Source organism: Nicotiana tabacum, chromosome 17, assembly GCF_000715075.1.
Source record: "Nicotiana tabacum cultivar K326 chromosome 17, ASM71507v2, whole genome shotgun sequence".
Lineage (NCBI taxonomy): Eukaryota > Viridiplantae > Streptophyta > Magnoliopsida > Solanales > Solanaceae > Nicotiana > Nicotiana tabacum.
The window spans coordinates 41,009,380-41,024,714 of NC_134096.1; the positions used below are offsets into that span (position 1 = coordinate 41,009,380).

Sequence of the window (15,335 nt, forward strand, 5' to 3'; positions counted from 1 at the left end):
AACAGGGATATTTAGAGATAAATAAGTCCCCTATGGAAATTGAAATGGTGGCCGATGCTGCTGTTACAAAGTTCAAGAAGGTAATTTCACTTCTAGATCGAAACAGAACTGGCCATACTAAATAAGTTTAGTTTGAAATTTTAATACATTTCAGTTTTTCAGTACTTACACATTTGATATTATTCATATAAAACATATATATATATGTATATCACGGACCATTCAAGGAAGCAACAGAACCTTACAAAAACTTAGCTTTTGTAGTCACATAAGTATTCAGATTCTGAATATGTACTTATATTTGGATTGTATAGAAAACTTCTTGATGTTTGCTTGAAGGCGCCCATAAAAAGGAAAAATCAAGAATTTACTTCTTTCAAATCAAGAAATGGAATAGGGGATAGGCTGATGTCTTGTGTGCTAATTCATGAAAGATAAAAAATGCACATTTGATGAGAATGCATGTGTAGATATAGGAGTGAAGAAAGTGAGAAAAAGAGTCAAACACCACATAGCACAAAAGTTTTCAAAATTAAATAAGAAAGTTATGAAATTTTCTTACAGTTGAATGAGGAGAAACAAAGATCCCTGCAAATTCTTCAGGTATCCTCTCTACTTTCATTATCATATACGCCTTAAAAGTATTTATCATTTGGGTGTTAACATTCATCATTTCTCTGTAGTTCTCTTGGCATTGATTGTGAGCATTCAACATTTGATTGTACTTCTCTTGGCATTGGGAAGAACATGAACCGTTATTATAACTTGAAGCATTCAAATCATTATAACGAGGTCTTGTTTGTCTACACGCTCTGCCAGGAACAACTCCTAATCCCAAGCACCTTACCCTTCCAGAGTGCTCTTTTCCCAACACCTTACCAATGGCATCATTTGGCGAAATTTCCGACTCATCCACGGTGCTTTGGCTCAATGCTAGTTCAATTTTTTCCTAAATACATTACACACCAAAAGTCAGTGTACTACCTTCAATCAGTGATTGATAAGTTATTAAAAAAGAATAACAAGAGAAGAAGAATATCCAACTTCTGAACATTTATTCACTCAATCTTAGTAACCAGTAACTCAACATTTATTCACTCAATCTTGGTAACAATTTCTTCTTAAAATATAAAAAATATATCACATAATAACATCAACGAAGCCATTATTTGACGAAATTTCCTTTATTCACCCAAATATTCAGATCTGGATAAAAAGTGGATTAATCCTGAAAGCACAGTACCCGAGCATGAACAACTTTCATGTCAAAATCAATTGAAAAGGTTTACTTTCTTATCATTTCTGACTTTCGTAGTGGAATCCAAGCACCGTCACTGATTACTAGGTACTAAATGATTGCAAATTTGATGGAAGAAGTTAAAAACTTACACATATCTCTTTTGCCGCCTCATTAACATATGATCCATCTTCATTCCTATGTGTAGCGAGATAAAGCTATCCTCGTCCAGGCTTTTGTCCAGTCTCAGCCATCTATAAATGAAAAAGTTAAAGTCGCATTAACTTACCTAACTAAGAATAGTTGCTAGTTTAATTAAAGTATTCAAAATGAATCAATACCATTTCATCCCTTCTTCTGGAGTTAGATTTGGAGCCACCGATATGTGAAATAATTTGTTTCTTCCGAATTTCAGCATTTCTTTTACAAATTTCCTTACAAAAAGATACCACGAATTACACATACTTGCCTATTGTATACTTGTAAAACCATAATATTTGTTTAACAAAAGAACAAAGGCACAAATGATACCAAGAGAAGGAAGACAGTTCAATTCCCATGAATTTAGGTGACTCATTTTGAGTTTTGAAGAATACAGTCTCTCTTTGAAATAAATACCTGTGTCTTTTCTTTAAAGCGGTAATCAACATAAGAAATCCATTGATCTGGTGAAATTCCCAATGGAACGCTATCCATTATGTCAGCTCTGCTCTTAAGTGGATCATAGACCTTATCAAACAACTTTAGCCTTTTTGCGCCCCACTTCTTACACATAGAATTATAAACATATCGTCTTGCATTTGACTCAGTTGTCCGAAAACAACATCATGGCTTCAAGAATAAACCAATGGTTAGATAATTATTACATGCAAATATAAAATCTAATGACATAAAACCGAGATATTGTATGCCTCAAAAATACCTTTATAAATCGATCATAACAACGATTGAAGATTGTCACAGGTAAATCCGACCATTTCTCAAAGTGAATTGGAAAAATGGAGCAGTCAGTTGCTAAAATTCCACAAAAGCCTGCAAGAACGCCTTGTCCTTTACCAATGGGAGAATCCGTGTCATCAAAATCAACCACAATACGCTCTCCATTAGATAAATTTAACACGTCCCTTTTCTTCACTTTAAGTATCTTGCTAGCTCCTTGTGAATCTTAAAAGATAAAAACAAAAATCAATTTGGTTCTCTATTCTTTGAGGCAACAGATTATTAGGTGGGTTCTTAGGCAGAATGTCAAACCATCAAGTAACAATCAAATGAGTTATCAGGCAAGCTTAAGTACCTTAAAAGAATTAATCTCTCCTACAATTTAGAAGGAGAAATATCTTCTAAATTGGTAAAATGAGGATGGATCCAAGAGGTTTGATAACGAATGTAAAGTGATGAGAAGCATTAAGCATAGGTGATGTATTCTTTGAGGTAACATATTGTTAGTTGCGGCGTAAAATAGACAGAATGTATAAATGAATGGCAATAACATACCTATTCCATCAACAGTCCAATGTTACTTTGACACACGTCCACTACGCTTTCTAGATGGTGGTGGTTATGACGCGGCCCGGACTGATGGAACCTGTTGTGTTGTTGTCTGATCTGACAGAATCGGATTTGCTGCAACATGCCTTGAAGGTGTTGGTCGTGCTCTCGGTTGAACTTGTGATGTATCATCAAAATGCGAAGGTGTTGATTCAGTTGATAATGGTTGTGCTACACCTTGTGATGTAGATGCTGACTGAATTGAGTTCTGGAAGTTCTCGTAACGCTTGGGCTTCGGCATACCTGCAAGCAATAAAATAAAAGCAGGAGTTCACAAAATTAGTTGAAGCAAAGTCGAATAATTTAAGAAGAAACAATTTACACATGCATCCTGTTAAACTTGAATAAGATAGACATATTCATCTCCAGAACTAAAACATGGCAAGTAAATGCAAATCTGATGCAAATTCTATAATGATATAAAATTAAATATAATGATATATATTTGACTCTCAAAGGGATGAAAAATACTCACCATGAAGAACTGGAGGAAAACCTAAGGACTGGCCTAATTCCTATTCAAACATATGCTCCTCTATTGCAAGTTGTACATTTTCATAATTAACATAAAAAAATTGTTCAAATTCTTGTTGTTGGAATGGCTCATTCTCGTATATTTCTCCTTCAACCACCTCTCCCATATCAAACAAATCTCTTGGCTTTAAATGTACTGCCACACTCCAACCTTCATCAGTTTCATCATTAACATAGTATACCATATTTGCTTGAGATGCTTCAATATAAGGATCATGCTCCTCACGATCACGAGTGTGAATCAATCTAGAAAAATTAACACAGTTAAAATTCCAAGCATCTCTTTTGAACCCTCTATCTCGAGTAGTGTCAGCCCACTGGAATTTGAAGAGAACAACCTTAAACTGACCATAATAATTAAGCTCAATAATATCTTCCAACTTCCCATAATATGGCAAATATGCTTGCCTCGCATTTCTGTCAGCGTTGGATGCAATACAAGAGGTGTCAGAGGTAAGAAAAACTCCACTATTTTGAGTTTTTAATCCTTGTTCTCTAGACAATGTCCGAAATTTGAATCCATTAATGTTATAAGCAGTGAACCTTCTCGCATCTGGACATGGACCTTGTGCTAGAAACTCCAAATCAGTAGAGATTGTGTTTGTTATATCCGGATTCATAATCTAAATAGACAAAATTCTTTTTGTCAAATATTCAAAATTAAAACAAGAAAGTTAATTAAGCATAGACAAGCATTTTCACTCACTCGCTTTGGAAACCAATCAGAAAACTCTTTATTAACTCTCCTTTCTACTTCGGTTGGTCCAAGTCTCCGGCCCCTTGAACTCCTTCTTATGTAATCCCTAAATTCACTAAAAAGGAGTTAATTGTATCGATTTTAATTACTTCACTCAAAGTTTTTGTAAAAAAATAAATTAATTTATTTTTCTTACCTAATAAACAGCTTTACTGCTGCACAATTAAGTAACACATATCGATGAGCTTGAGTCTTCTCAAGTTGAGTCAATGTGAATATTTCAGAACCTCCGACGGGTTTACCTTGTGTAGGGAATATAGATGATATTTCAGAATCCTCATTAAGATTTGTTCCATCGTTTACACGTTTAGGCCTATTTACCTTCGACTCAATATCCTCAAAATAACGAGAAAAAAGAGTTAGGGCTTCTTCAACAATGTAACCCTAAATCGGTAATAACAGTTTATGTTATTTTTCTAGTTATTACACCAAGAATACATCCAAGCACAAGTATCCTCGTTGTTATAGATATGGACAGTATCCTCGTTGTCTGTTTCAGTATTTACCAACTAAATTCCAAGCAGAAAATCCTTATTCAGTGAATAGAACAAGAAATATAGCATCAAAATGCCGCATTCCCCAACTTTAAACCCCGAAAATAATAAATATATTATACATACAGCCAGTTCGGAACTTGCAGAAACCAAATTGTAAACTCATATTAAATTATAATTCTCACAAATAATACATTTCGAAAACTGCATATTTGTAAATATCACCAATTAAATCGCAACTCCAGAAAAATAGTTTTCAAACACATATACAACAAACCGAATTTGAATCTGGAAAGAAAAAAAAATTAATATTCAACACTATGAAGAAAACTAAAAACCTGTTTCTACTTTAGTTGTGCTCTTTGAACAGTACTAAAATAGTACCTTGAGACTGATTCAAACACAACGCAGTGGCAATTGCGTCTTCTCTGAAGGTCTCCAGGAGTTCTAAAATACACATGCAAAAGGAAATATTTCAATTAAGATCCAAATCACAAAAATTAACCTACAAATTACACAAAAAATCTAAATTTTAGAATCTATAATACCTAATGCCAAAGGAGAAAAAGGACTTACATCTCGAATTCAACAAAGCGTGTTATATCCTTCTTCAAAATACACCGATTCTACCAAATTTCTGCTCCTTTCTGTTGAGAATCAAAAAACATCAAGATGAAAGAAAGAGAAAAAATTAGAAAAGGGAAAACACAAATTAACAAAGAAAATAAACTTTAAACTCATATGCATGAAGAAAGCTTTCTAGGTTAATTTTACAAAAATGCAAAATCAAAGGATTGGGAGCTTCAGATCTTTTCGAGCCTTGTTGTGAAGAGGAATTTGTATGAAAGAGCAAAATCAAATAAACTTACATCCAACTGATTGATAGATCTGAAGTTTTCTGGGTTGATAGATTTCGAGGCTGATTTTACAAAAGAGAAAAATCAAAGTAGAGAGCAAAATCAAAAGAGGAATTTGGATTTCTAGAGCGCTACATGGGCTTGAGCAGAGAAGCTATGACAGACAGACATACGTACAATATTTCAAGCAAGCATGAGATAATTTTGTAAGAAAAGTTAAAGAAATCGGAGAATGAGAAAGGGGTTTGGGAATGAAAAAGGGTTTTTTAATTTGAAGGGTAGGTGAAATAAGAAAGGGATTAGTGGGCGCTATTTTACTCCGGCACATAGAAACTTGGGAATAAAAGAGAGGGAAAGGACTAAAAAACGAGGGAAACATTGGGGTTAGTGGGCGCTATTTCTTTTTAGGTTTGCGGAGGTTACTGACCGCCGTAAATATAATATATTTGCGGGGGTAAATAAACCTCTACAATTTGATATAAACTGCGGAGGTTATAGTAACCGCCGCAATAAAACCTCCGCATATTTAGCGTTTTTTTGTAGTGTGGGTTTAATTCGAGTTCTAAAAATGAATTTTTTTTGGTAGGAAGCGATTATCCCAATGAATCATACACGATGCAAATCAAAATTAACGGACTAGTGAATTCTGGACACATCAAATGATTAAACCAAAATTTTAAAAGTCGCTGCCCCTTCTTGAAAATAAGCACAAAAAGAAAAACATAAAGTGAAATAAGAACAACGAAAGTTTAAAATTACCGCAAACAACACAACCCCGCAACCCAATTTAATTAAGAATGGACCCTCTTTCCTATAACGGATATACCCTCTCTACTTTCGAAAATGGTCTAAGAATACCCCTCGTTATACTATTGGGTTATCTATACCCCTACAGTCATACTTTGGGTTCAAATATACCCCTCATTTAAACGGAGGGACATGTGTCATTGCCCTGTTGGTCAATTCTAAATATCTCCTAATTAATTAAAAAGACTTATTACCCATACCCGGAAAAAAAATTATAAAAACTAAAAAAAAACTAAATTATTTTTTACTAAAAACTAAAAAAAACGAAAATATTTTTTTTTCTTCAGTTTTTACAAAAAAACCTGCTTTAAAAAAAATGAAATATATTTTTGTAAAAACTGAAAAACAAAAAGAGCTGAAAATCAATTTTATAAAGCAATTTTTTTTGTAAAAATTAGAAAAAACTGTATTATTTTTTACTAAAAACTGAAAAAAAAACTAAAATATTTTTTTTTTCCAATTTTTACAAAAAAACTGCTTTAAAAAAAGTTGAAAAATATTTTCTAAAATAATATTTTTGTAAAAACTAAAAAAAACAAACTAAAAAGCAATTTTCTAAAGCAATGTTTTTGTAAAAACTAAAAAAACAAAATATTTTCTTTTTTTCAGTTTTTAGTTAAAAATATTTCAGTTTTTTTCCAGTTTTTAATTGCTTTAAAAAATTGATTTTCAGATTTTGTTTTCAATTTTTTACAAAATATTATTTTAGAAAATATTTTTCAGTTTTTTTAAAGCAGTTTTTTGTAAACACTGGAAAAAAATTTCATTTTTTTTTCAGTTTTTAGTAAATTGTTTTTTAGTTTTTTTCCAGTTTTTAGAAAAAAAAAATTATTTTTCGGGTATGGGTAATAGGTCTTTTTAATTAATTAGGAGATATTTAGAATTGACCAACAGACACGTGTCCCTCTGTTTAAATTAGGGGTATATTTGAACTCAAAGTATGACTGCAGGGGTATAGATAACCCAATAATATAACGAGGCGTATTCTTAGACCATTTTCGAAAGTAGAGGGATATATTTGGTCCTTTGCCGTTCCTTTAATATAGTGAAAATGTAGAAACAAGGGTGACCTAATTTAGTTTTTTTTTTTTTTGAATTACCAAAATTATAAGAAGGACAAAAAAATGTCAGCTAGCATAACAATATCTACTATGCTAGGTATAAAAGTATAACGAATTTTTAATAATAAGTTCAAACAGTAAATAATTCTGTTTTCTAGAACTAATAAGATAGCAACTACATAAAAAATACTACTCAAAAAGATATTAAATTATATAAAAGCTAAAGAATAATTGAGAAATCGTGATAGGAAAGAAAAAGGAATTTGCATGACCTTTCAAAGTATACCAAGGTCAATTAGCATAACAATGTCTGCTATACTATTATGTTTCTATGGCTGTTAAAAGAGTTGGAAATTCGAGTCAAAACTAGAATCTTGGCTGTTACAGTACTTATGCATTTTGTATTCAACATATATACGGCTGGAAGAAGACAAGAACACACATGTATTCATGCATACATAGTATATCATCCGTTTCAATTTAAGCACTGAACCTATTTAACTGATTTAAAAAAGTTGGAAACTTTTAAATTTCTGGTCTTAAACATGTCATAATAATTGTATTGCTAAATGACCTTGAAAACTCGTGGTCTGAAACTTACTATAACGTACATTTGTGTAGCTATATATATAATCGTCATTTAAAGGTATAATGAAAATTTTAAACTAAATTACATTTATTTTTAAAAAGGAGTCACTCTTCTTGAACAAGACTAAAAAGAAAATTGATTCACATAAATTAAAATAGCAGGAATAATATATAAACTAGAAATTAAAGGATGCAACAAATTATATTATGAGAAGCTAGGGTACTATTTACCATTCAAATATTCCATTCAAATATTCTTAATAGAAAAAAACTCACTTAATTGCTTTTATGTTAGTTTCTAATTATCTAAATTTATTTTACTAACTTTAACAAATTGACATTTGAATTGAGATTAAAATTAGAAAGATTAATTTGGCCCTCGTGCTACGAACCTCTTCATTCTTTTCAAAACAAGAGGAGTACTATTTGATTTTCCTATTAATCTTTCTAGCTTTGAAAAAAGCATTCTATTTCGTCACATGACATGTGCACTAGAACTTAAATTAATAGAGTAGTAGATTTTCTTAGATATGATTCATCTTCCTTTCCAAGAATTCTATTTCCTTTATTTATTTGTCATGTAGCATGCATGTTATTTCCAAGAAACAACATATCCCTATTTAGGCTTCTATACACGCTCTCTCCATTCTAGCCCCACAAGATGGCAGAAAAAACAGTACTCCTAGTAAAAGAAATGAAGTATAAAATCAGTAAATGGGAAGAGGGAACTGATGAAGATAGTTTTTTTTTTTTTTTTTTTGGGGGGGGGAGTGGGGGTTGTGGGTGTTGGAGAGGAGAATTTACTTCTCTTACCTCAACATTTGAATGGTCAAAAGTCAAGATTGTCTTATAGTTGAAAAGGAAACATCAAGACAAAAGTGTCTTACTTTGACTAATAAGTCTTGTATAGATCTTAAAAGCCAAAGCATTTGATTCATAATGCTATGACAAACTGGCTAGTGAAGAAAAAACCCTGAGAGCTATATAGAGAGGTTATCCACCTAACCATAAACCCCACAAACAACATGAATAACAACACTATCCCAACTTCTCCTACTCAATGGAATATGGATATCCAAATGCCATATTACCAACAAACAGATCATTTTGAACTAGCAAATACCCCTTATGAAAGTTTCTCACAAGATTCTACAATCATGACCACTACTACCTATCCAAGTCATGTTACAATAAGTAGTGATTATCAGTATTCCAATTTAAGTCCTGAAAATTCCTCTGGAAATGGTGATAGCCTTAAAACTAGTATGATATCAAAGCCAGTGAAAAGGAGATCAAGAGCTTCTAAGAAAACTCCTACTACTCTTGTTAATGCCAGCATATCGAATTTTCGAGCAGTTGTACAACAATACACTGGTTGTCACACTTATCCAATCAAGAATCAAAGGGGTCCTATTAACTTAAGTTTTGGACCACAAACAGGTGATTTTCTTGAAAGTTCAATAGGAGAGGGTTCTCATTATGGATATTACTCTCATGAAGAAGCTGCAAATAAGGAACAAAAGCAAGAATATTTTCAAGAGAGTGGTTCTCCTGCAGGATATAGTAATTCTGGAAATAGTATAGGTTAAGTATTGAAGATTATGGATGTCACTGACTAATAATCTTCTTCATAGTAGGAACTAGGAAATGTCGTTTTGTTTTAATAAACTAGCTAGGTGTAAGAAATCACGCTTGAGCAAAGCCTTTCAATGGTTTTATCTATTTTTTTTTCTCATTGTTTTCTTCTTTTCACTTTTTGGCATTCATTTTTCTTTATTTCACATGATCTTCTCGTTCCATACTATTCCCTCGTCATCCCACCCTCCCTTTTTCTTTTTTTTGTTAGGCATCTCGTATCGGATAATCTGGATTTGCATTCGGTAGGTTTACTAGCTAATATTCGTTAAAACGCTTCCTACCAAGTAGTTCTTCATAATTAATCCTCAGGCTCACTAATGTGTGGTTATATGCTAATATTTAGAACTAATATAATATTCACAATCAGAAAGGCTTGGATTGTTTTGATATACTCTACCTTATTTTTTTATTTTTTTTATTTTTTACGTTTGCAAAATTTTGTATGTCTTCGTAATAAAGTTCATTAAAGCTTGAAATGAGATCTTGATGTACCTAAAAACAGAGAAAAAAAGAAAAAAGCAAAGAAAGAGGAAAGTAACAAAACAATAATAAACGAAGGTGTTCCATATTTGAGCTGAGATCTTCAATATTATACTGTCAGAGTTTGAGAAGAATCCCTAAATACGTTTTTCGTGTGGAATAGGAAAGGAGAAAATACTTGTTTCCATGAAGTAATTAATATTGGATAAGGATGAGAGTGCTGTGCATGAGATAAGAAAGCACCAATTATTTTTAATTCCATCTCTTATGATGAAAGATAATTCGTTTGTCTGAATTCAACACCAAATTATTGGTTTCTTCATGGTATTTATGACTTCTGCCATTTACGGAAAATTTAAAATAGTTTTTAAAAAAATATGATTTTAATATTATATGGAAGTTATACATAGTTTCTTTTTTCTTTTATGATACTAAGATATTCTAGTATTATATGTCGGGTTCTTGAGAAACCAAATGTAAACAAGTATCGCCATACATTTGACTTTTCTTTTAATAAATTTGAGAATTTTATTGGTGAGATAAACCTTTGGCAGAAAGAAAGACCAAGTCCAAGGGTGGAAAATTATGGTTGGTTGGACGTCTACATCAAGCCACTACTTGGAAATTAAGTTACACAATTCACAAATGAAACGAACTTAACTACATTTACTTTTTGTTCTTCGTTGACCCAAATCTTGTCACTTTCGGTACTACATCCAAAAACAAGAGAATGATAATATATAGTATTTCATTTTCCCCCTTGTGTCAATTTGTTTGCTACAATACACAAGTAAATAAATAATGGAGTTCACATTTGAAGTAGTGAGGGCACCTCTATTTCAGTTTTCTATTCCTTCATTTATCTATCCCAAAAGAGTTTTAACTTGTGTATACAATGTAATTAATTTTTCTTACACCGCTAGATTGAGTAACCTACAAGAGTAAGTAATAACTATCTATAATAAGTTTCATACTTATGCTTTATTCTTTTTTATCTAGCCAAAAGTTATCATTATAGTAGATGAGAGTGTTCATCTTTGGCGTTATGAAGTTAGATCTTAGCCTCTTGTTCATGTAAATATTTTTAAAACTAATAAACTAATTACCACCTGAAGTTTCGAAAGAGCTTATTAGTGTCATCCCTTTTGCATAGTTTGGAATACTTAGGAGCTTATAATTGGGTTAGCAGCTAATTATTGAGTCCATGATTATGTTATACTCCCTCCGTTCACTTTTACTTGACACATTTTGACTTTTTATGGCCCTTAAGAAATAATAAATAAAGTGTATAATTTACTATGATACCCATATTAATTGATGAATATTTTGTTGGATTTGAGAAAATAATTTGAAATGAGTAATAAATAACGTGGGTATAACAGGAATTTGTTTTTGTTATTCTCTTGATATGCGTAAAGTGACAAGTAAAAATGAAAATATATTTTTAGTACACATGCCAAATAAAAGTGAACGGATCGAGTAATTAAGTTAGTTACTGCAGTGCTATGTGTTATTATTTTGTATTGCTATAATAAACAATTAAACTTTTTGAAAAAATAAAACAGAAAGTTAGTAATACTTGTTTAACGAAATAGATTCTGAAAAACAAGAAAACAGTATAGGAATAAATCTAGCTCACTGAATACACAGTGTGTCCTTAAGGAAATTAGTCCCCTCAAGTACCCGAGGTGCTGGAATATATCCTCCCAGGATAGAACGATTTAACTCACCAGTGTATAGGTACCAAAACTCTGATGAACTGCGAACTACTCAATGGTCGTAAAACACACTGGAAAATATTGTGCAGAAGAAGAAGAAGAAGAAGCTCAGAAAATATCGTAAGGAAAGATTCTCGGATTCAAACTCTATCTATAGAGTTGTTGGCAATGTTTCTGAAAAGGTTTGCAACCTTTTAGAAACAGTCATGGCTGTTGAAAAGGGGTGTTTGAAATATTGCGGGAAAAATATATTTAAAATAATCCGAGAAAGAAAACGAGCCTGACCGAACCGGGTCGCGGGTCATGGGTTATTCCGGATTGATTTTTTCGTTAATTAATTAATTAAATAATTGAAAGGAATTTTGTCCAAAAAGATTAATCAATCAATCCGAAGCCGAAGCCGAAGCCGAGCTGAGCGAGCGACGACGACGACGACGGCGCGAGGCTTGCCTTTTTCTTAACTCTTTAAGAGCTAGAAGAAGAGCAATTATATATATACCCATCAAAAGCCTTTTCTTTCTCCGATATGGGACAATGTCCCTTTCCCAAGGAAAACTCAAATATTTTATTTTTCCTCCATTTCTCATTCACCCTCTTTAAGCTACACAAGCTTAAAATTCCAACAATCCCCCCACGTGAATGGGGAATGACTATAAAATAAAGGAATGCACGGACGCGTGTGTGTTTTACATGCAAGAATTAATTGCATCTAGATAAGTAGGTTTCCTTTAAACTTTCCGTAGTGAACTTATATCGGATATACTCGGTCAATCGGTAGATTTGATATCTTTGAACCGTCGAGCTTTGTTGTATACCTAGACAACATAAGTCACACAATCAATCCTTAACCATCTATGGTTCTCACGGTTGTGTTCGTTTCATCTATGAACACCGCCTGGTTTCATGAGTGCTTAGAGAATGGGCATTTACTTTCATTCCCCTTGAAACGGCTTACACTTCACACTCACATAGGTGATTTCTAAACGTGTAATCCTATAGACACACTATCTGGTCATATCCTGCCAGACTTAGCAAATCATTAAAAACCCTTTAAGCTTTGTTGACTCATCAAAAATCCTTAATGCTTTACCTCGATTTCTGAACATTGTCTTCATCGCAAGAATGAGTTGAGTTATTTGACAATGTTGAACCGTCATTCATAACTTTATTTGATCTCTTTGAACCTAGCTCGTGGGATCTCCAGTCTGCTAGGTAGAGTTACCGTCATGATGACTTGTCCTAGACCTTAACCCCATTCCCTTTGATGATCCTTTTGTAAGTGGATCTGACGAGTTATCTCTTGACTTTATGTAGTCAATTGTGATAACACCACTAGAGAGTAGTTGTATAACGGTATTTTTGTCTCCGTCGTATATGACAAGATTTTCCGTTATACATAACACTCCATGCCCTGCCTATTGCCGCTTGACTATCACAATGTATACAAATAGGTGCCAAAGGTTTGGGCCAAAATAGAATATCTTCCAAGAAATTTCGAAGCCATTCAGCTTCTTCACCGGCCTTATCTAAAGCTATGAATTCAGATTCCATTGTAGAACGGGCGATGCACGTTTGTTTGGATGATTTCCAAGACACTGCTCTACCCCCAATTGTGAAAACATATCCACTCGTGTATTTAACTTCAGATGATCCAGTGATCCAATTTGCATCACTATATCCCTCGATCACGGAGGGATATTTGTTATAATGCAAAGCGTAATTTTGGGTATGTTTGAGATACCACAAAACTCGTTTCATTGCCATCCAATGTATGTGATTGGGATTACTTGTAAACCGACTCAGTTTACTAATAGCACATGCTATATCTGGTCGTGTACAATTCATGATATACATCAAACTTCCCAATACTCTTGCATAATCCAATTGTGAGTCACTTTCACTTTCATTCTTTTGAAGTGCATAACTCACGTCAATTGGAGTCTTGGCAATTTTGAAATCCAAATACTTGAACTTGTCAAGTACCTTTTCAATGTAGTGAGACTGTGATAATGCTAGACCTTGTGGAGTCTTGTGAATTCTGATTCCTAAGATCACATCAGCAACTCCTAAGTCTTTCATATCGAATTTGCTATCCAACATGCGCTTAGTAGCATTTATATCTGCCATGCTTTTGCTCATTATCAACATGTCATCAACATATAAACAAACAATGACTTCATGACCTGGAGTATTTTTAATGTAAACACATTTGTCGCACTCGTTGATTTTAAACCCACTTGCCAACATTGTTTGGTCAAATTTGGCATGCCATTGTTTGGGTGCTTGTTTAAGTCCATAAAGTGACTTAACAAGTTTGCACACTTTCTTTTCTTTACCAGTTACCACAAAACCCTCAGGTTGTTCCATGTAAATCTCTTCCTCTAATTCTCCATTTAAGAAAGCTGTTTTAACATCCATTTGATGGATTTCAAGACCATACACGGCCGCTATTGCTACTAACACCCTAATAGATGTTATCCTCGTTGCTGGTGAGTAAGTGTCAAAGTAATCAAGGCCTTCCTTTTGTCTATAACCTTTGACAACAAGTCTTGCCTTATATTTGTCAATAGTGGCATCAGCTTTCACTTTCCGTTTAAAGATCCATTTCGAACCTAAAGGCTTATTTCCTGGAGGAAGATCTACCAATTCCCATGTATGGTTATCCAAAATTGATTGAATCTCACTATTGACTGCCTCTTTCCAAAACGCTGAATCAGAAGATGACATAGCTGCTTTAAAAGTTTGAGGCTCATTTTCAAGCAAGAATGTCACAAAATCTGGTCCAAAGGAAGTAGATATTCTTTGACGTTTGCTACGCCTTGGATCTTCTATACTTGGAGTATTTTCCTTTGTTTTTTCCCGAGGTCGTTTAGGTCTTTCACTTAACGACTCACATTCAGTTTTTTACGGATAGATGCTTTCAGAGAATTCAGCATTATCTGATTCCATTACCGTCTTAATGTGAATTTCGGGATTATCAGATTTATGAACCAAAAACCGACATGCTTTACTGTTTGTAGCATATCCAATGAAAATGCAATCAACAGTTTTTGGTCCGATTTTAACCCTTTTAGGTAAAGGAACTTGTACCTTTGCTAGACACCCCTACACTTTGAAATATTTCAAGTTGGGTTTTCTTCCTTTCCATTTTTCATATGAAATAGATTGCATTTTGCTGTGGGGTACTCTGTTGAGTATTCGGTTAGCTGTAAGGATAGCTTCGCCCCACAAACTCTGCGGTAATCCGGAACTTATTAATAAAGAATTCATCATTTCCTTTAATGTTTGATTTTTTCTTTACGCAATTCCATTGGATTGAGGTGGGTAAGGTGCAGTAGTTTGATGGATAATTCCATATTCCGAACATATTTCTGCAAATGAAAATTCATATTCTCCACCCCTATCACTTCTAATCATTTTGATCTTTTTATTCAATTTATTCTCCACTTCATTCTTGTATTGCTTAAATGCTTCATCCTTACTATTAAGTAAATAAATATAACAATATCGAGTGCAGTCGTCAATAAAAGTAATAAAATACTTTTTCCCACCTCGAGATGGTGTCGACTTCATATCACAAATGTCAGTATGAATTAAGTCTAAAGGATTTGAATTC

The 15,335-nt window shown here is 33.2% G+C and overlaps 1 long non-coding RNA gene across 1 annotated transcript; it reads right to left on the reverse strand.

Annotated features, from left to right (window-relative positions):
• Positions 1-812: 812 nt before the first annotated feature.
• Positions 813-2,065, reverse strand: LOC142171396 (uncharacterized). Its single transcript, XR_012700957.1, has 3 exons — positions 1,856-2,065; positions 1,390-1,491; positions 813-949 (listed from the first exon to the last, which is right to left on the reverse strand). It is a non-coding gene; the product is annotated as an uncharacterized LOC142171396 (long non-coding RNA).
• Between the last annotated feature and the right edge of the window lie 13,270 nt (positions 2,066-15,335).